This window comes from Megascapheus bottae, chromosome 25 (genome assembly GCF_031878675.1).
Source record: "Megascapheus bottae isolate mThoBot1 chromosome 25, mThoBot2.hap1, whole genome shotgun sequence".
Classification (NCBI taxonomy): domain Eukaryota; kingdom Metazoa; phylum Chordata; class Mammalia; order Rodentia; family Geomyidae; genus Megascapheus; species Megascapheus bottae.
In genome coordinates, this window is record NC_143533.1 from 10,468,071 (window position 1) to 10,488,438 (window position 20,368).

The 20,368-nt window shown below is 45.0% G+C and overlaps 2 long non-coding RNA genes across 2 annotated transcripts; one reads left to right on the forward strand and one right to left on the reverse strand.

Moving 5' to 3' along the window:
- Window positions 1-266: 266 nt before the first annotated feature.
- Window positions 267-19,260, reverse strand: LOC150046382 (uncharacterized). The gene is made up of 3 exons (XR_016539607.1): window positions 19,174-19,260; window positions 5,459-5,680; window positions 267-300 (listed from the first exon to the last, which is right to left on the reverse strand). It is a non-coding gene; the product is annotated as an uncharacterized LOC150046382 (long non-coding RNA).
- LOC150046383 (uncharacterized) lies at window positions 13,628-16,863 on the forward strand. The gene is made up of 3 exons (XR_016539606.1): window positions 13,628-13,974; window positions 15,898-15,942; window positions 16,669-16,863. It is a non-coding gene; the product is annotated as an uncharacterized LOC150046383 (long non-coding RNA).
- Window positions 19,261-20,368: the final 1,108 nt, after the last annotated feature.

Here is a 20,368-nt window from a genome sequence, read left to right on the forward strand (position 1 = left end):
CTGGGTGTATCTTTGGTCTGCTTTCACCTCTCCCTGGCCTTCGGCACTCAGTACAGATGTTACATCCTGACTCTTATCAGTAGACTGCTATACGGCAGCCCTGATTTCTGGGATGGAGCAAACCTTACCTTTGGCACCCATTTTCCTGACAGCATCAATACACACAGGACAAAAAGATACAAGTGCTAACTGAATGGCTTGTGGTCCACAAAGACTTAGGGTCTAGATCAAGATCTGGGGCCGTGCAGCTTGGTATCCCTGCAGTTCCTCAGACTCTCCTTGTGTGGGCCCCCATGATCCCTAGAAGAATTTAATAGGTGAGATATGGGTGGTGGGAGCCATGGGGTGGGGGGAAGGGGCTGCTCAGGGAGGAAGCACCTTGCCTTAAGGTCACAGGGACTCATTGAACTTGGGCTCCATTTGCAGAGCCTGGCTGTCTCAGCAGAGAGATAAAGGTACATTGATACTTCCCCAGGCCCAGCTGGGTCCCTTCTAGGCAGCAGATCTCCTTTCAGGGAAAGTACTCCTCAGCCTGGTAACCAAAGGAGAGGGGGGGAGGGGCATCTCTTCAGCCTAGGGAGCAGTCAGAGCTTCTGCAGAATTTAGGAACACACTCAGTGATTCCCCAGCCCCATACAGCCAAAGGCATTGATTGGCCTGTGCTGTCAAAGCTTGGAGGTTAGGAAGGAAGAGAGTCAGTTACTCCTCTTAGTTCTATGCAGACTAGACCTCCTGAATAGACAGGACAGACCTCTGTTCAAAATGAAATAGGATTTTCTTTTTTGGTGCAAGTACTAGGGCTTGAACTCAGGGCTTAGTGCTCTTGCTTTTTAAAAAAAATATATCAGTCATGGGGCTTGGGAGCTGTCCCTGAGCTTTTTTTGCTTAGTGCTAGCACTTTACCACTTTGAGCTACAGTCCTACTTCCAGTTTTCTAGTTGGTTAATTGGAGATAAGAATCCCACAGACTTTCCTGCCTGGGCTGGCTTTGAACTGTGATCCTCAGATCTCATCTTCCTGAGTAGCTAATAGAAATAAACCACCAGTGGCTAGCTTGTTTTTTGTTTTGTTTTTGTTTTGCTCAAGATACTCTACCATTTGAATCATGCCTATTTTTGTTGTTGGCTAGCAGGAGAAGAGTTGCAAAGGTGTATTTTTTTCCTAGTGTGGCTTTGAACCATGATCCTCAGGTCTCAACAGCTGAAATAGCTTGGGAAAAATGTAATTTTTTTTTGTCAGTCGTGGGGCTTGAACTTTGGGCCTAGGTGTTGTCCCTGAGCTCTTCAGCTCAAGGCTACCGCCCTACCCCTTGAGCCACAGCACCACTTTTGGTTTTCTGGTGGTTAGTTGGAGATAAGAGTCTCATGGACTTTAGTGCCTGGGCTGGCTTTGAACCTCGATCCTCAGATCTCAGTCTCCTGAGTAGCTAGGACTATAGGCGTGAGCCACCATACCCAGCTAAATATGACTTTTTTACATACATTTTCCTTCCCAATAAGATTTTATGTCCTTTCTTCCTGTCTTCCTGCTAAAGAGCAAGAATCAGACTCTGGACACTTAACAGAGCAGGTTGCTCTTACAATCACCTTTTTCTCCCAATCTGGTTCCTTATAAATATCCCCATGCAAGGCTGCCAGCAAGTGATTTATTTACAAGGGCTATCACTTCATGCAGCTGTGCTGGTCTGAGCAAAAGGCTGACACTATGGCTAACACCAAACTCAACCTCACTATCTATTTTAAATGAGACCAGGGTGATTAATTGCCTCTCTGGTTTCAACTCTTGCTGAGCTAACTGATATAAAAAAAATTTTTTTTTAAAAAATGGGAGAACATCAAGACTGTCCACCACTGTCCACTGAGTGATCACAGGAAAAGCTCACACTGAGTGCCACATAGTAGGGACCCAGCCACCAAGGGAAAGTCTCTCAATCTCTCTGTCTCTCTTTCTCTGTCTCTCTGTCTGTCTCTCTCTGTCTGCCCCCCCCCTTTCTCTTTCCCTCCCTCCCCCCTTTTTTTCTTTACTTTGCCAGACCTGGAGCTTGAACTCAGGACATGGGCACTGTCCCTGAGACTCTGTGCTTGAAGGTAGTGCTCTACCACTTGTTCCACAACGCACTTCTGGCCTTTTCTGTTTATGTGGTACTGAGGAATTGAACCCAGGGCTTCATGCATGCTAAGCAAGCATTCTACCAATAAGCTGCGTTTCCAGCCTGAGCTGCTGCTGCTGCTGCTGCTGCTGCTGCTGCTGCTGCTGCTGCTGCTGCTGCTTCTTCTTCTTCTTCTTCTTCTTCTTCTTCTTCTTCTTCTTCTTCTTCTTCTTCTTCTTCTTCTTCTTCCTCTTCTTCCTCTTCCTCTTCTTCTTCTTCTTCTTCTTCTTCTTCTTCTTCTTCTTCTTCTTCTTCTTCTTCTTCTTCCTCCTCCTCCTCCTCCTCCTCCTCCTCCTCCTCCTCCTCCTCCTCCTCCTCCTCCTCCTCCTCCTCCTCCTCCTCCAAACTAGCACTTTAGTAGGCAAAGCTTCTGCAGCTACTCTTTCAAATTTCTGGTGGTTAATTAGAGAGAAAAGTCTCTTGGACTTTTCCTAGTTAGTTTTGAACCACAATCGTCAGATCTGTCAGATCTAAGCCACTGGAGTAGCTAGGATTACAGGCAGGAGCTACTGATACCTGGCTTACTGAAACTGTTTTAACTACACATATCTCTTACCCCCTGCCATATCCACTTCTTCATTTTGTGTGTTGGGGCAAGTGACTGGGCTTGATGTATAGGCCTTAACATTCTCATTTCAGTTAGGGCGACAGACGGGAAAGAGAATACATCAGATGAAAAGTGAAATGGAGGTAACTGAACTAGCAGGTTCCTCCTTCCCCTGGTGCTCTAACTCCTGTAAACATTCTCAAAGGAAAGGAAATGAGGTAGTTTTCACACACAGGCACACTCCAGCTGAAATAGATGTTTCTGGGTGCTGACTAGGGGCCAGTGGTATTTCCTGCCCAGCCACAGCAGTGAGCATTCTTTTAGGGATCTAGTCTTCAAATTTTATTCCTAGCAGAGGAGTTCCAGACCCTGCCTTGGTGCCCACAGGCTAAGAGAATACTCAAAAGGCCACAGAGTAGGCCAGCTCTCTGGAAAGAGAGGAGAAAATGAAGGCTGAGAGGGTGATTTATGGCTTTTTGGAAAAATATAGAACTAATATGGCACACAGATTTCCAGGAGATAGTCTGGAGAGACAGAGAGGTATGGTGAGAAGATGGTCTTTTAGGAAAACACATGTTTAAGACCAGACTCTGCCACTTACTGTCTGGGGAGCTTGAGGATTTTCTTTTATTTTTTGAACTAGCTCTTGGTTTTTCTTTCCTTTCTTTTTTTTTTTTTTTCTTTCTTTTTTTTCTTCAAGACTGGTACTCTACTACTTGGTAGTTCATTGGAAATGAGTATCATAGACTTTCCTGCCCAGGCTGACTTTGAACCATGATCCTCAGATCTCAGCCTTCTGGGTAGCTAGGAATATAAGTGCAAGCCACCTGTACCCAGCTGAAATTTCCCATTTTGGCAGAGAATCATAATCTCTAGGATGACCTTAGTCCCTCATTTCTCTGATGGGAATAAGGCGTGGCAGAGGCACAGGAAAGTGAGGTGTCCTTGGATAAAGCTGGTAATGACTGCAACCTGTGCTTTCAATGGAGAACAATGGCAAGAGCTACCTGGGGTACATCATTACCTCTAGCCAAAGATCCAAGCCTGGAAGACCCCCTCCCTTGGGATGTGTGATAACAGGGACTTTTTATGCTTTCTCTGTGTGTGTGTGTGTGTATGTATGTAGTACTGAGGAATCGAACCCAGGGCTTCACGCATGCTAGGCAAGTACTCTACCATTAAGCCACATTCCCAGCTCATGACCTTATTTTAGAATGGCATTTTAAGAGTGATACTGAGGAACTGCTCCTCTAGGCTCTGACATATGTGGATCCAGGGCTGGGGATGGTCCATCATGGGCTCAGTGCAATCAAAGGAGTAACATGAGCTGCTCTGAACAGTAGACAGGAGAGAGCCTGGCCATCATGACCTTTGGGGTGGCCAGTTCACATTCTCACAGGGCAGTGGCAGATTAACAACCACAGAACCTACTTCCTGCCCATTTGTGAGATCTGTGTTTGCCTGCCAGGAATGTCTTGGAGAAGTAGGTTTGTTCGACACTCTGGGTGGTCTGGGCTTGTTCAATAAACTGTTTCTTGATGAAGAAAAAGAAAAAAAAGAAGAAAAAAAATAAAAGTAGGAAGGAAGAAAAGTAGAAAGGAAGGAAGAAAAAAGAAAAGTAGAAAGGAAGACAGGAAGGAAGAAGAGAAAGAGGGAAGGAAGCCAGTCTAGTCCTGATGGTTCAAGCCTACAATCCTAGCTATTTGGGAGGCTGAAAATAAAAGGATTGCTGTTGGAGGCCACCTGAGGTAAAATAAAGTTTGGGAGACCCCTTCTCAATCAGTAACTGGGTGCGGAGGAGCTTGCTTGTTATTCTAAATGATATAAGAGACTGAGATGAGATGATTTCAATTTTAGACTAGACCAACCAGAAAAAACTTCAACATTCCATCCCACAGAGGAAAACTGGAAGCACTGGCCACATCTGTGACACTAGCAATAATAAGAAGCCTGAATTAGGCAGATTGTGGCACAGGCACAGGCCACACAATAGAGAGAGAGAGATCCTACCTAACAATAACCACCACTACCACCACCACCAACAATAACAACAAAGCAACAGAAAGTTGGTGCACTGGTAGCTTACACCTGCAATCCTAGCTATCCAGGAGGCTGAGATCTGAGGATTGAGGTTCAAAACCAGCCTGAGCAGGAAAGCCCATGAGATTCCTATCTGACGACTGATCAACAAAAAGCCAGCAAATGGAGCTGTGGCTCAAATGGTAGAGTGCTAGCCTTGAGTACAAATCTCAGAAACAATGCCCAGGGCCTGAGTTCAAGCCCCAGGATCAGCATGCATGTGCATGCATACACACAAAGCCTGTTGCCTGAGATCTGGTATGTGAGCAAGGTAGAGAAAGAATTTCATCTTAAAAGACAACAAAACAAGACAAAAAAAACCCCTGGGAATATGAATCCTCTAAGCACCAAAACTGTCTGCAAAGAAAACGTATCTCCAGAATGGATGGACTAGTGTCTTGAGGTAACTGTATGACAAAGTCCCTCCTTTGTTTGAGTGACCACTCAAACATTGATGATCCAGGTTCCGTGAGAAAACTAACCATGCAATCTCTGAGGCCAGTCGATCAGAACAGTGTGACAGCAAGGATAACTGAATGTACACCAATAGCAAGAATGACTAAATCTACCAGGTGTCAGAACAAAGGAAAACGCTTACAGTGGTAAGGTGAATTTGAGCCAAACGCCACCCACTTTTCCACCATAAATACCTAGGATGTGAGAGCATTCTGGATGCCTCTTACCCCATATGACTGCAATCATCTGTCCTTTCCTGGTTTCTACCTCTTGATGTGTCCTCAAATAATTCTTCTTCTTCCTCCTCCTCTTCTTCCTCTTCCTTTTTTTTTTGCAAATGGTGTCATAAACCCAGTAGGACCCCTTTCTTATGGAGACTTTCTGCCTGGAACTTCAAAGGTCTGGTAACAGCCATTTGGTTACTCTGTTGGAATAAGCGCCATCATTTTCTGTAACCAAAAAAAAAAAAAAAAAAAAAAAAAGTTCACCCAAACCAGAGCTGTGTCTAAAGGAAGATGAGTGTAGCTCCATTTTTTTTCCCCTCATACAAAACTAGAATTTGAGTTCCAAGTGCAAAGAGTTGCCCCAAGATAGCTTCAAGAAAACTAACATCCTATTGGGTGCTGGTGGCTCATGATTGTAACCCTAGCTACTCAGGAGGCTGAGATCTGAGGATCGCAGTTCAAAGGCAGCCCTAGCAGGAAAGTGCATGAGATTCTTATCTCCAATGAACACCCAGAAAACTACAAATGGAGTTGTGGCTCAAAGTGGTAGACCACTAGCCTTGAGCATAAGAGCTTTGGGATTGTATCCAGGCTTTGAGTTTAAGCTCCACGATGTGTGTGTGTGTGTGTGTGTGTGTGTGTGTGAGAGAGAGAGAGAGAGAGAGAGAGAGAGAGAGAGAGAGAGAGAGAGAGAGAGAGAGAGAAAGCAATAAGACCCTGTCAGATTCCAGCCCTGTCTCCAGAGCTGACAGCCTAAATTATAGAGCCTTATATGAAATATAAATGAAGGTGCCCGTGTTTAAAAGGCAGAAGAAATGCCACATGAAGGAGTTGCCTCTCCTATTTTGGTCCAATTGTTTTATGTATCCAAAGATGGAATATGAAGGATTGACCTTCACCGTATTATCCCACCCGCATATAGACGCCAGGCAAAACCCCAGCTATGCACAGGCCTGCTTGACTTGACGCAATCCATCTAAGCCTGGCCTGGCTGTAAACATTCCATTGCGGGTCTAACTGAAAGTCTGTACCTCCCCTAGCTTTAATAATCTTTCTGATAACCCCTGTCTCCTTGCTTGGACCTCATAAAAGCCCAACTCCAACTCTTATCTCCCTGCACAACCTCCATCCCTGGCCTCAATAAACAGTCCTAGCCTGTTGAGAATCACCTTTCTCTTTTCCTTTCTCCTTCATTTTCCTAATACTATTGACTGAAATACAATGTTCCCTCTTCTTTCCTTCCTTTTTCTTAATTGTCTTAATGTTTAGTTCCTGGGCCTGTATCAGAGCCTCATATATGCTTTCGCTTGCTTACACTGTACCCCTTGAGTCACACCTCCAGCCTGTTTTTTTTTTGTTGTTGTTGTTGTTGTCGTCTGTTTGTTTTTTCTGGGTAATTAGATCTTGAGTTTCTCAGACCTTTCTGTCTTGACTGGCTGCTAACCTAGATCTTCTAGGTCTCAGCCTCCTGCACAGGTGAATCACTGGCTTGAACTATCAGCAGTAGGCTGAGACTTGTCTCTGAAGTAAATAAAATTGATCCAGACAATAGCCTTTATCTTCACTAGTTCAGAATGTGTCCTGTAAAGAAAGAGCCATTGTATTGAAACCAGGAAATAGAACTGAACCTGCAAATCTATGGTTTTAGCAACTCTACCCCAGGGGAAAATTCTTAACACTTTTCCTCTGAGCTCCTGGGTTGCTCTGAACTCTTCTTTCTCCATAGGCAGAGACTAACAGAGACCAGACCGGCCTGCAGTAAATCCTGGGGTGGCAGTCCTGTGGGAGGCTATAACATGGAGTGTTGAGAACCCCCCCCTCCACACACACATATACACACCTTGTTGCACCCTATAAGATGGCAGGTGTCTCATAAAAATCCTCCCTCTACCCACACAGAAATACCTCATATTTTGCAATGGAAGCCACACTCCCATGTTTTTTCTCCTCTGTTCTAAAAATGCCTGTTTGGGGCTCAGAATGCCTTAGATTCCTCATGAACTGGACCTGTCTGATTGCTTTGTGCCAGTCCACAGAGAACAAATAGGTTGTAAGAGACAGCCTGGGCTTAGTGCTGGTGGCCTGTATGTGAATCCTAGTTACTCATGAAGCTGAGATCTTGGGATAGAAGTTCAAAACCAGCCAGAACAGGAAAGTCCACAAGACTCTTATCTTCAATGAACCAGCAAAAAGTACCAGGGGTGGAACTGTGGTTCAAGTGGCTGAGCAACTAGCCTTGAGTGAACAAGCTAAATGACAGTGCTCAGGCCAAGTTCAAGTCCCAATACTGGCACAAAAATAGAAAAACAAGAAAAGAAGTGACCATTGTGGAACCATGGGAGATAGAATTGCCTCTCTTTGGTTTGTGACAGAAATTGAGAGAAGAAAAATCCAGCCTTGCCAGTGCTTTGGGAGAATGTGCACCCCTGGTGGATACAGCACACAGGGAAATCAAGTCCTTAGGGACTTCCTGCCGGCCCCTGTGTCCAGCAGCACACAGGCCCTCTGGGAAGCTGTGTGCTAGAAGCTGGGAAGTAATGACAGCCTTGTAAGCCCAATGTCCCCAGCAAAGTCACCTTCCTTGAAAGTGACTTACAGATCAGAAAAAGTCCAGACCAGAAGCCTGCTAAATCAAACACAAGGGAAATTGTCCCAGGGTATGCCTGTGTCATAACCACTCCCTTCCTTGTCTGTCTGTCTGTCTGTCTGCCTGCCTGTCTGGCTGGCTGGCTGGCTATTTGTCTCTCTCTCTGAGAGTCCAGAGCTGGGGCTTTTATCAGTGAGTCAAATCAGGGATGATATTTGGGTTAATGACAGTCAGTCTGGTTCCAGGAAGACTTCCTGGAGCTTTTAGAATGGATGGTGGATGGCTACTTCTTTTTTTGTCAGTCCTAGGGCTTGAACTCAGGGCCTGGGAACTGTCCCTGAGCTCCTTTTGTTCAAGGCCAGCACACTCTTGAACCACAGTGCCATTTCCAGTATATGTGGTACTGAGGAATCTACTTCTTGAAAGCTCACCAGGATGGGAAGGGACTTTAAAAGCACTCCCCTTTCCCCTAGACATCTCTCTTTTAACTTCCCTTGCTACAGACTCATGAATCACCTCCCCTCTACTTCTCCTCCCCTCCCTCAACATACCCTGAGGCTGTAAAAGAGATAACCAGTGAGTTGTCAGCCTTTAATTTTTTGTTGTTGTTGTTGACTTGGTGGCTAAAAGCAGAAGCTTCCCAAAAACTCAAGATAAGATTCCATCTGCACAAAGAGTCCCTTCCCCAGTTCTCATCCAGCCTCATTCCCAAGACAAACTACCCTAGACCTCTGCCCTCCCTGCTTCATTCTCTGCCTAATAACCAGAGACCTGTTAATACAGAGCTGGCTATTGTCTGGCTAGAAGACTCTGGTTTCTCTCTCAGGCTTATACCCCTGAAATAAAAGTCTGTTGAGACGGAGCTGGGAATTTGGCCTAGTGATAGAGTGCTTGCCTAGCATGCGTGATGATCCGGGATTCAATTCCTTGGTACCACATATATAGAAAAAAAGCTGGAAATGGTGTTGTGGTTCAAGTGGTAGAGCTCTAGCCTTGAGACAGTACTCAGACCCTGAGTTCAAGCCCCTAGAGTAGCAAAAAAAAAAAAAAAAAAGTCGGTTGAGTTCAATTTCTGCCCTTCCTTTACCCTGATACCTTCATGACTCAGTTTCCTTATACACACAGTAGCAGTAGTAGGGCCATAAGTTGAACTCAGGACCTTGTACTTGTAAGGTAGCTGCTCTATTATTTGAGCCATGCAGTAGTTATTTGTCAGATAAGGTCTCACATGTTTAGCCTGGGCAGGCCTGAGCTACTTATGCCTCCCCTGTAGCCAGGCTTACAATTTTGAATCACCATATTGGTTGAGATGGGAATCTTCCTTCCTTCTTTTCCTTCTTTCCCCTCCCTCCTTTCTTTCCTCCCTCCCTCCCTCCTTTCCTTTCTTTTTTGTCCTGGCTAGATTTGAATCTCCCAGTCTCTGCCTCCTGAATAGCTGGGATTAGTCATGTGACCATCATGCTCTGTCTCATGAGTTGTTTTTCCCTTTTGTTAAATTATATGTTGACAACTATGATGAACATAAAATAGGACCTGGTGACATTTTCAATGGTATTCTGGGGAGGGGGGATGGATGGAAGGGAAAAGGTGGGGGTGAAATCTGAGCAGGAATTTAGATTGACAAGAAAACAGGCACCTTGACTTGTGGGAGGAGAGTCTTCCTGGCAAGGGACCGGACAAGAAGGGCCAGGTGCATTCCAGGGCCTATGGGAAGATCAAGAAGATCAGCACCGTGAGGGTAATGGCAAGCAGAGGGCCAGCAGGTGAGGTCCAGAAGGTTCTAGGTGGGACACTAAAGTGCCTTGCAGGAATCGGGGTAGAGGATGGAGTGTGGAGGAATTAAGGCCCAACTTGAAACTGGCACTGGTGGTTCACACTAGTTATCCTAGCTACTCAAGAAGCTGAGATCTGAGGATCCCAGTTTGAAGCCAGACTGGGCAGGAGAATTTGTGAGAATCTTATCTCCAGTGAACTACCAGAAATGGCAATGTGGCTCAAGTGATAGAACACAAAAGGGAAGAGAGAGTGCCCAAACCCTGAGTTGAAGCCCCAGGGTGTCCTCAGGACTGGCATGGGAAAAGCAGAGGTCAGCTCTGAATTGCTTTCTCAGGAACCCAAATAGGGAGTTCAAGTCTTGCTGGGGCAGTTTCCCTAATATGGACTGGAGGTGGGGAGGGGACGGGAGGGGGTAGTCCTGCAGAACAGCGCCCTCTAGTGGCGCCCTGACTTCCTAACCCCCTCGGGGCAGGAATTGGGTTTTTGTGTCCAACCAAGTCCATGATGCTTAGGGCCTTGCTGAGCTACTACCGTATGCCATGCACATCAGAATATGAAGTCCTAGCAATATGAAAGTAGGATCCACATCTGTCTCATTCGCTCTTAGGTTTCACCACATAATATTGCTTGGTGTGTACCAGATATTTTGGAATTTTGTTTTCTATGTTGGTCCTAGGATTTGAACTCAGAGCCTGCCTTGCACTTGCTAGACTGATGCTTTACCACTTTTAGCCACATTCTCAGATGTGTTAGATTTAGATCATTCTTTTCAATGATTTTTGCCCACATTGCCGTCCATGGAGCTGGGATTACAGGTACACACTACTTCACTCTGTTTGTTTGTTGAGGTAGTTCTTACTACCTTTTTTTTTTTCTGACTTGGGCTCAGAGATCTGATATCTGCCTTCTAAGTAACCATCACACCCAGCATGATATTCCTGGTTTTTGTTTGTTTGCCTGTTTGTTTTTAAGAACTGAGAAACCCAAACTCAGGGCTTTGTACTTGCCAGGCAAATGTTCTTCCCTGAGCTAAATCTCCAATCCCTGCTTTTTTCTTTTTTCTTTTTCTTTTAATGAATGGAAGAGACAAAGAATGAATAATTTTCCATGTCTGGATCTTAATGGAATCAATGTGGGTGCTGTTCTCAGTTACCGCAGAACATTCCATGAACAGGAGTTAATGTATGTATGTTTAATTAATCTCAGCTTCCCAGGCAGTTGTGTATAGCAGGAATTGGTGGAGATCAGGAGTTAGACTACCAGGGTTCAATGCTTGGTTCTGCCACCTGGGTAATTTACATCATCTTTCTGTGCTGTATCAAGTCAGAAAACTCCAGGGTGTTGTCATGTGGAATCAAATAATTAACATGTGTAAAACATGGAAGTGATTGCCTTTCCTATATAGTATGAGGATCTGCTGCTAACTGACTGAGGAAACCTTCGGAAAACTCAAAATTATATTCACCGCTACTGAACAGGATACATTAGTCCCTGCGCATGTGTAGTTTCGATCTTCACACTATTGGCTCCTATTTGTGGTCAACTAAGGTCTGAAACTATGAAAAGGGAAGTTCCAAAGATAGATACATCACAAAGTTTGAATTACATACCATGGTGAGAAGTTAAATGAAATCTTGACCTCTTTTACTCTGTTCATCTGGGACGCCAACCATTCCTTTGTCCCAAGTATCCTACCTATAAATGCTACCCTCTCAATAGTGGCTTAGGCATAGTGTACCTAGGTTATCTGTTGTATGGGGAATCTCACGGAGGGGGTGTCTTAGCATGTATCTCTCAAGAATAAAGGGGGAGACATTGAGCTGCCCACAACTAGCGAAATCAGAGGCAATATTATCCTTTTAAGATAATATTATTAGCTGGGCACTGGTGGCTCATGCCTGTAATCCTAGCTACTCAAGAGGCTGAACCCTGAGGATTCCGATTCAAAGCCAGTTTGTGGCTCAGTGTGATTGAGTGCTAGCCTTGAGTGAAAAAGCTAAAGGATAGTACCCAGGCTCTGAGTTTTAGCCCTGGTACTAATAAATGAGAGAGAAAGAGGGGGGGGGGAGGAGAGAATATTATTTATTGAGCACTTAACTGTCTATCACTAAGTTAAACACTTTACATTTGCGACCAGGTTTTCTTTAAATAGCTCCATGAGGGAGACAGTCATATCATGAGGGAGACAGTCATATCATGAGGGAGGCAGTCATATTATCACTGGCTTTGTGATGAACACCCCCCCCACCTCCTCCCTCACTTGGGGGTGACAGAGCTCCAGACTCCAGGGCATTGTCAATGTTTGAGGTGAGTCACACTCAGGATTCAAGCACACCTGGATGTCTGAGGTCATGCAGGGCGTGGGAACCTTGGGGAAGGCAGTAAGGATTCAATGGACTGGAGGAGAGAGACTGAGGGCCGGGCTGGAGCCCAAGACTGGGTGATAAGGAGCCTTTTGCACTGAAACTTGAAAGCAGAGGGAGGGATGGTGGGAGTAAAAAGGTGAAGGCAGCATTTGCAGCAGTAATCAATCAGCCAATCAAAATAATAACAGGAAAGCAGGCAAGCCTCACTTGCAGAGATAGCTTTGCTAGAGTAGCTAGAGTGACAAGTGTTGAACTATTTTTGAGCTTTTCCTTTCTGTTTTCTCTCCTTCCTTTACTTTCTGAAACACTAATAATCCATGTTCATAGTTTAAAAAATAGGAAATTGAGATAAACAAAAGAGAAAAAAAATCCTATGAGTCTCCCACTCTCTTTCCCCCTGTGGGTGTCTACGGATGGCGCTTGTGAATATTTGGTGAAGATGTCTTCTTTGTTTTTCTGTGCATCTTTACATAGAAAGCATTTTTTTTTTTTTGTCTAAACATGAAGCCCCATCTCAGGACCTAGGCACTGGGGAAAACTCAGCCAGTGACTCAGCCATCAGCCAGGCCGTACCTCTAATTTAGGCAAGGAATGCAGTATCTAAATGAGGCTCAGGAGCTCCAAGGCTGGGGATGTAATTGGGTCACCATAGGAAACACCTACACAGAGTGGCTGTCCCTTTGCACTGAGAAGGGCTCAATGTAAACAGCTTTCTCAGCCTACACATCCTGTGATCCTAGACTCGGGAGGCTGAGATCTAAGAAGCTTCAGTTCAAAACTAAGCCTCTGGAAAGACAAATGAGTAAGACATCAACCAGCAAAAAAGCCAGAAAAGGAAGTGTGGCAGGTGCTAGGGACAAACTGCAGATGCCCTCGTTGGCACCTGGTGCCAGCCTACTCCCTCCTTTGCCCTCCTCCCTCCTGGCCCTGGCTTTGAGCCCTTATCATGGGTTATTGATGTCCTGGGTAACTCAGTGTTCTTTCTGTACATGGTGTGCTCCAGGAAAACTGTTCCTTTGGGAACAGAAGAGGTGAAGAGACATTGTCCCCTCACAGGCTACAGAACTTTCATCCTTAAGGTTAGGAGTCCCTAATGCCGCCCCCACCCCACCCCTTTCAGTAAGCAGCTTACAGCCTTTCTTTCCCTGGTCCTGGCCACCCTTTCAGACTTTGAGCAACCACATGGTTAAGGTTTAGATTGGCAAGTGTCCCCCTCCCTCCCCAAAAGGCTCATGTGGATGAAAGCCTGGTCCCCAGATAGTGTCGCTATAGCGGAATGATTGAATCATGATGCTGCTGCCTCCAGGGAAACCATCCAGGATAAGTGGCCTATTAGGGGCGGGGTCATGTTGGAGGAAGTGGGCGTGTCTTTAAAGGCTAGACCTTGTTCTTCTCTTCCTTCCTTACCCCTTCCCCACTCTCCCCTCCCCATCCCTCCTTTTCTCTCCCTTCCATTTCCTTCTCATCCCCCTCTCTTCTCCTTTCCTCTTCCCTCCTCTCCCATCTTCTCTCCTTTCTCCTCTCTTCTCCCCTCCTCTTTCTTTCTTTCTTTCTTTCTTTCTTTCTTTCTTTCTTTCTTTCTTTCTTTCTTTCTTTCTTTCTTTCCCACCCCTTCTCCTCCGCTCTTCTCATCTCCTCCTTTCCCAGAAGCCACTTCCCTCATAATACAGTCCTATAGCACAGGTCCAGAAACAATGTGCTGGCTACCAGTACTGAAATTGTGAGCCAAAAGAAATCCATCCTCCCTTAATTATTTGTCTCCGGTATTTTGTCACAGAAATGGAAAGCAGGTAATATAAACACAAATGTGACCTCATTTGTGGCTTTTTTTTATCATTTCTTTATCTTTTCTTTTTTCTTTTGTCAGTCCTGGGGCTTGAATTTAGGGCCTGGATGCTTAGGCTTTCTCAAGGCTAGCACTCCACTGCTTGAGCTACAGCACTACTTCCAGCATTTTCTGTGTATGTGGTACTGAGGAATTGAACCTAGGGTTTTGTGTATGCTAGGCAAGCACTCTACCACTTTGCCACACTACTGGCCAGTGGTTGATCATTTCTGATATTTGAGTTGCTTTTGTTGCTAATACAATCAATATTGTAAGCAATGATAACTTCCAATTATTGGGTGATTGGTTGAGTGTTCTATCTCCATAGGCATTATTCTATTAAATCCACCCTTCATCCCATCACAACTTAAGGATGAGGAGACTGAGATTTAAGGAAGGTAAGCAGGCAGGCTCAAATGAAGACAATTATCACAGTGAGGCTAGAGAAATTATGTTATGAAAACTTGAGGGCTCCCAGTTAAGGGATGAAAGGGTAACTTTTGGAACCTTTGGGAAACTGTGCTAATCAGTCAGGCTGTAGTTTAACTCTGCACCCCCCAGGCCCTGGTTCTTTGTTTAAACCTATAGCTTATGTCTATGTCCTGAACATGGCTCAAGTGCTTGCTTCTCATGGCTTCCCTTGCTAGGTAATAAATCTATAAATCTTTACTTATTTGTCATATTTGTTTATGGCTGGACCTGATGTAGCTGCCCTAGAATTTGGGCTGGAAAGAGGAGTCTAAACTTCAGGCTTCAAAATTGACCTGATTCAGTGCTTTCTATTTTTTCCCCTAGATGGAATTAAATAATTCATGACCTGCAGGAGCTCAGAAAGTTTTTGTTGTTGTTGTTTTGGCCAGTCCTGGGCTTGAGCTCAGGGCCTGAACACTGTCCTTAGACTTTCTCAAGGCTAGAGCTCTACCACTTGAGCCTTAGCACCACTTCTGGTTTTTTTCTATGTATGTGGTACCGAGGAATCAAACTCGGGTCTTCGTGTATGCTAGACAAGCACTCTACCACTAGGCCAAACTCTCGGCTCCTCAGAAAGTTTCATTACAGTAACTTTTCTCTTCCTTCTATACAGAATTCTAAAACTCTGGGTCCCAAAAACTTAGAGAAAAGCAAATAAGTCTGAAATGGTCCATGCTAGGTGTCTCATTGCCTGAAGTCTGGTAGATTACAGGTTTTTGTGAGGGCTGAAAGCATCCTCTCCAAATTCAAGGCCAGAGTGCAAATATTCAAGGCCTAGATAGCTGCTCAGGAGGCTGAGATCTGAGGGCCTCAGTTCAAAGGTTCTATGAGCCTCTTATCTCCAATTAACCATCCACGATCCACAAGTGAAAGTGTGACTTCAGTGATAGAGCATCAACATTGACTTAAAAAGTCCAGGCTCTGAGTTCAAGTCCCAGTATTGGCACACACACACACACACACACACACACACACACACACACACACACACTCATACAGAGAAAAATGAAGGGAGGTCTCTCATTTTTCTTTGGGGCAGGAGGAGCTCAGCCCTGCAGAACACAAAGGGCTTGAGAGGAAGCAAGAAAATGCTTCACATTCTTTTCTAGTGAGGTTGCAGAAGAAAACCAGCCTTGGTTAATTTCTCTGTCACCATAGCCTGTCATTTAGTCAATAATTACCTGTTTTCCTTAGGAATTCTCTGCTCTTTGAGGAGTAGAGAATGCAGAGGCTACACAATACATTATTATAATACAACACAATACAAAACACAGTATAACAAAAGTGCTTCTTTGAATAAGCTGTGTAAAATCTCCTGGCTTCTGTGATTTTTAGGATGTTTTTAGAATAGTCCTATTTGAACAGAGATGTGTTCAAACCCACCCAGAGACTGCTTACTCTCGTTCTTACTTTTTAGGGCTGTGTTGCCAACCCCTTTGAGGACAAGGAAGGCTGAAATCAGGTAAGTTTGACCTCACTCCAACTCACACCCAACACCACACACAGCAGTAGAGCTCATGGTTCTGAGAGGCTGTGGCGTTAAAACAGAGCTTGAGTTTGGGCTCCATCACTTTTGAACTATGTGATTTCAGGCTTTTCTGAGCTCTCACTTTCTTTCTCAAATGGGAAAGCTAAAGGATCTCAAGGATCCTGGGATGGCTAGATGTGAGGAGTACACTCTGCTCCACACATAGAACCATGATATATAATACAGAGATACAAAATTTCATGTGACGGCTGGGAGTTTGGCCTAGTGGTTAAAGTGCTTGCCTAGCATGCATGAAGACCCGGGTTCAATTCCTCCATACCACATACATAGAAAAAAGCCAGAAATGGTGCTGAGGCTCAAGCGGTAGAGCTCTAGCCTTGAGGAAGTCCAAGGACAGTGCTCAGGCCCTGAGCTCAAGCCCAGGACTGGCAAAAAAGAAAAAAAAAATTTCACTTGACAAGAGATAGCACTTTCAGAAACCAGTATTAAGTAAGAGCTGTGTGTAGGGGCTTTGGTGCCTTTTGCATGCTCTTGCAGGGCCTGCAGTAGGGGAGGGGGAACCCTGTGGAGCTTGGGGGTCCATCAGCTTTTCCCTCAGCTTAATCCTCCCTAGTCCTTGACTCACTTCCTAAAACAAATAAGCTCCAGACAAACACTAATCTGAGTCCTTTTTTTTTTTTTTTTTGCATCTTGTCTCAGATAGCTGGAAAGGAGGGGAAAATAAAGCATAGAAAAGAAGAGGAGAACTGTATATGTTACACTCCCAGACAGTTCTCCCAGGCTCCTAAATCAACAAAGATGGTTCAGAACTAAACAGCAGCACTGACCCAATGAACCGAACTGAGATCTGCTCACTGCTCCACCCAGCTGAGGTTGCATGTATGGACACACCTGCTTCTCAGCCTCTGGGGAACTTTCTCTAACTTAGATGATATTAGAGCAAGTCTGAATACCAAAAAAAAAACCAAAATAAAAAACAAAACCTGGAAATAATTCTTGTGTCCTAAAAGATGATGGGAGATCAAAATTAGACATCAATAGTAAGAGAAACTGCTCTTCAATCAAACATGGAGCAAGCAATTCACTCTGCAATGATCACTGATGAAACCAGGAAAGAAATGTAGGCATTCCTAGACTCAAATAAAAGACAGATACAACTTTGCAGAGCCTATAGGACTGAAGGACAATGCTAAGGGGGAGGTTTAACCACCCAGACTGTCTACAGGCCAAGATTAGAGATCTCAAATAAATAATCCAAGAATGTGACTCAAAACCCTAGAAAAACAGAAACAAGTGAACCCCCCCAAACAGTAATATAAATATACCCCCCAAAGAAGTCATATGAATCAGGACACAAGCCAGGTGCTGGTGACTCATGCCTATAATCCTATCTACATTAGAGGATCTCCATCCAAAGCCAGCCCAAGCAGGAAAGTCTGTGAGACTCTTGCCTCAGTTAACCACAGAAAAGTCAGATGTGGAGCTGTGGCTTAAGTGGTAGAGCGTTAACCTTCAGCAAAAATAAGCTCAAGGATAGCACCCAGGCATTGAGTTCAAGCCTCAGGACCAGCAAGCAAAAACAAAAGGAAGGAAAGAAAAGAGACAAAAAGGAAAAGGAAAAAAAAATCAACACACACAAACACATGCATGCACATATGCACACACATGTTAGTTCTGGTATCAGATAAAGCCAGCCTCTGTCCAGCCTCTTATTCTAGTCATTTGTCTCCCTGACACTCACTGGGGGTAGGAAGTGATTACTCCAGCCATAGGAAGCTGTCCAGTCACAGATTAATGACGGGAAAAAATAGATGTCCTTTGGGTACTTGCTCGCTTCTAAGACAGAAAGATTTATAGGGGTTCACTGAGTGATCAGGGCCATCACCCCCCCCCCCAACACACACAAACACATACCTGCATCACTTGCTTAGCCAGTCAAACCAACATGTACCCATACCACACACATATGTACTGTGTCCCTAGGGGTCTGCAGAATGCTTGGTGCCAGGGTACCCCACGAGGGACAAAGCACACACAAGCCAGCATTAAAAGCAAATACAGGCCAGCCATTGTTGTTCTCCATAGGAACACGGAGCTTTGTAAGAAGCTTACAAGGTAATAGTTTACCATGGGGGTCCCCATTCCCACCCACACCAAAACAGCAGAATTGATTATCTCTGGCAGTGGCTTCAAAGACCAAGCTCGGGAGAGTAGAGGAAACCATGAGGTTATGAAAGAAGTCCAGGCCAGAGGGAGTGTGGGGTTTTCCTCTCCATTCAGGAGGTCCCCAGATAGCAATGGAGGCCAGGAGGGGGGCTCCAGACATTGCTCCAGTCTCCAGCCGGTAAGATAATCAGCCTCTGGCAAAGGCTCCAATCAGGGCCTCACCGAATGACCTTCCCCAGTCCTTGGCCCTTGCCAAGTCTGTCTAAACTGTAGATAAAAGCCGCCAGTCATTAGCAAAAAGAGAGTCTTTAAACAGCAATGGTTGTTTCTAATTACTTGCAGGCTGTGTGTGTGTGTGTGTGTGTGTGTGTGTGTGTGATGCACACATACGTTCATGCCAGTCTTATGGTTTGAAATCAGGGACTGGGCATTGTCACTTAGCTTTTGTTTTTGTTTTTATTTTTTGCTCAAGGTTGGCACTATACAACTTTAGCCACAACTCCACTTCTGGCTTTTTGGTGGTTAATGAGAGATAAGAGTCTTACAGACTTCTGCCTGGGCTGGCTTCAAACTGCAACCCTCAGATCTCAACCTTCTGAGTAGCTAGGATTACAGATGTGAGCTACCAACACCTGGCTTTCAGAGTTGGGTTTCACCCATGGGATGTGATGCAAATTCCACAAGGATTTCTGCTCCATTCCTTCCTCCCTCTCCAGAGTTCAGCATATGCAGAAATCTCCTATGGGCCAATTTTACGCCTTCAAGGTTTTGGGAACTATCTCTGCACAAACATCACAGTCTGCAAACACTGCTTTAGGAAATCCAACAATTGGCTTATCCAGGAAGTAAGGCAACAGCTTTGGGTTGGGCCATCATCCTTGTGTTTGGTAACCTTTCAATCATTAGCTTATTTCATAAGCCTCTGTGTGTGTGTGTGTGTGTACCCGGGGTGCACAGATACGGAACCACACTGTACATAGGGTCTGTTCTCCGGGCTTGCAATCTTGTTGCAGGTAGAAGGAGGAGGCAAAAACTCACCTCAAATGGATGCTAAATTGCCATGGAGAATTGCACGGCGTGGGAACCTGTGAGCCGTATCTGCTTTTCCGTAGAGTTCTTGGCAGACTTGAATGAAGCGCATCTGGAAGAAAGGGAAGATGGTTGGTGGGGTTTATCTAATATGCCTATTCCATGTCTGTGGGCTTTTCCTTCCCCAGGACACCTGGGACAAGGTATTCTGATTGTTCTGTGTCCCTTAGTTATGTTAGGGAAACCAAACTTAACTCTGAAGGTGGGAATGGAATCTCTGTTGGCTTCTTGGAGAAAACAGCATTTTTAACCTAAGACATCTGGGAGAAGTTACTGGAGTTGGGGTGGGGGTGGATTGGGGAGGCATCCCTGTGCTAGAGCAGGGCTAAATTTGGTCCCAGCTCTAGATCCTCTGGCTGGGAAACTGAGTCTCACTCTCTTGCTTGCTTTGTCCTTCAGGTTTGGTATAGATTTAGTTGTTTTGTTTTGCTTTGTTTGTTTTTCTGTGAAATAAAAATGGGTCATACAGCAAACATTGTGGGTTCTCCTTAGGAAAGTAATGTTAAAGTATCACACTCCCCAAAACACTGGGGAAAAATGTGCTGGAAGTACCTGCCTGCCTCTGAGAAGTGAGACTGTCTAGGAGACAATGTTCTCTGCCCTCTAGAAAACAGAGGTTGGGGTGAGTTTTCCTTATTTGGATTCACAGGATTATGTACAGACACAGAAGGTGGGGGGATGTGCAGAGGGATTGGGAAGCGGGGCGGGGAGGGGAAGCCGGGTGAGAGAGTAGGAACTGATTAAACCAACCCAGCCGAGTCTCCCTCTTCATTCTTCCTCCTTTTCCAGATGTGTCTCAAAAGGCTTTGCCAAGAATCCTAATTAGAAACAGATTCACATTCTCTATGTGTCCTTCACCTGCAGATTCCAGGCAAATGGCAGTCAGTGCTCTTCTGCTCCTAGGATTTTTTTTTTTTAATTCATGTAGGAACTGGAGCTTGGAATATTGGGGGATGGGGTGGGGAATGCAGATTTCTTTTCTTTTATACTTCAGCTAAAAAGGCAGGGGGTTAAAACATGAGAGGGAGAAAGGGGGCCATGGGGTGGAGGTCTGAGTTGAGACACCCTCTGCAGGCCCTGACAGTTAATTAGAGGCCCAAAGTTGAAGGAAAACAGGAATTCCAGAGCCTGGACAGAAAGGCTT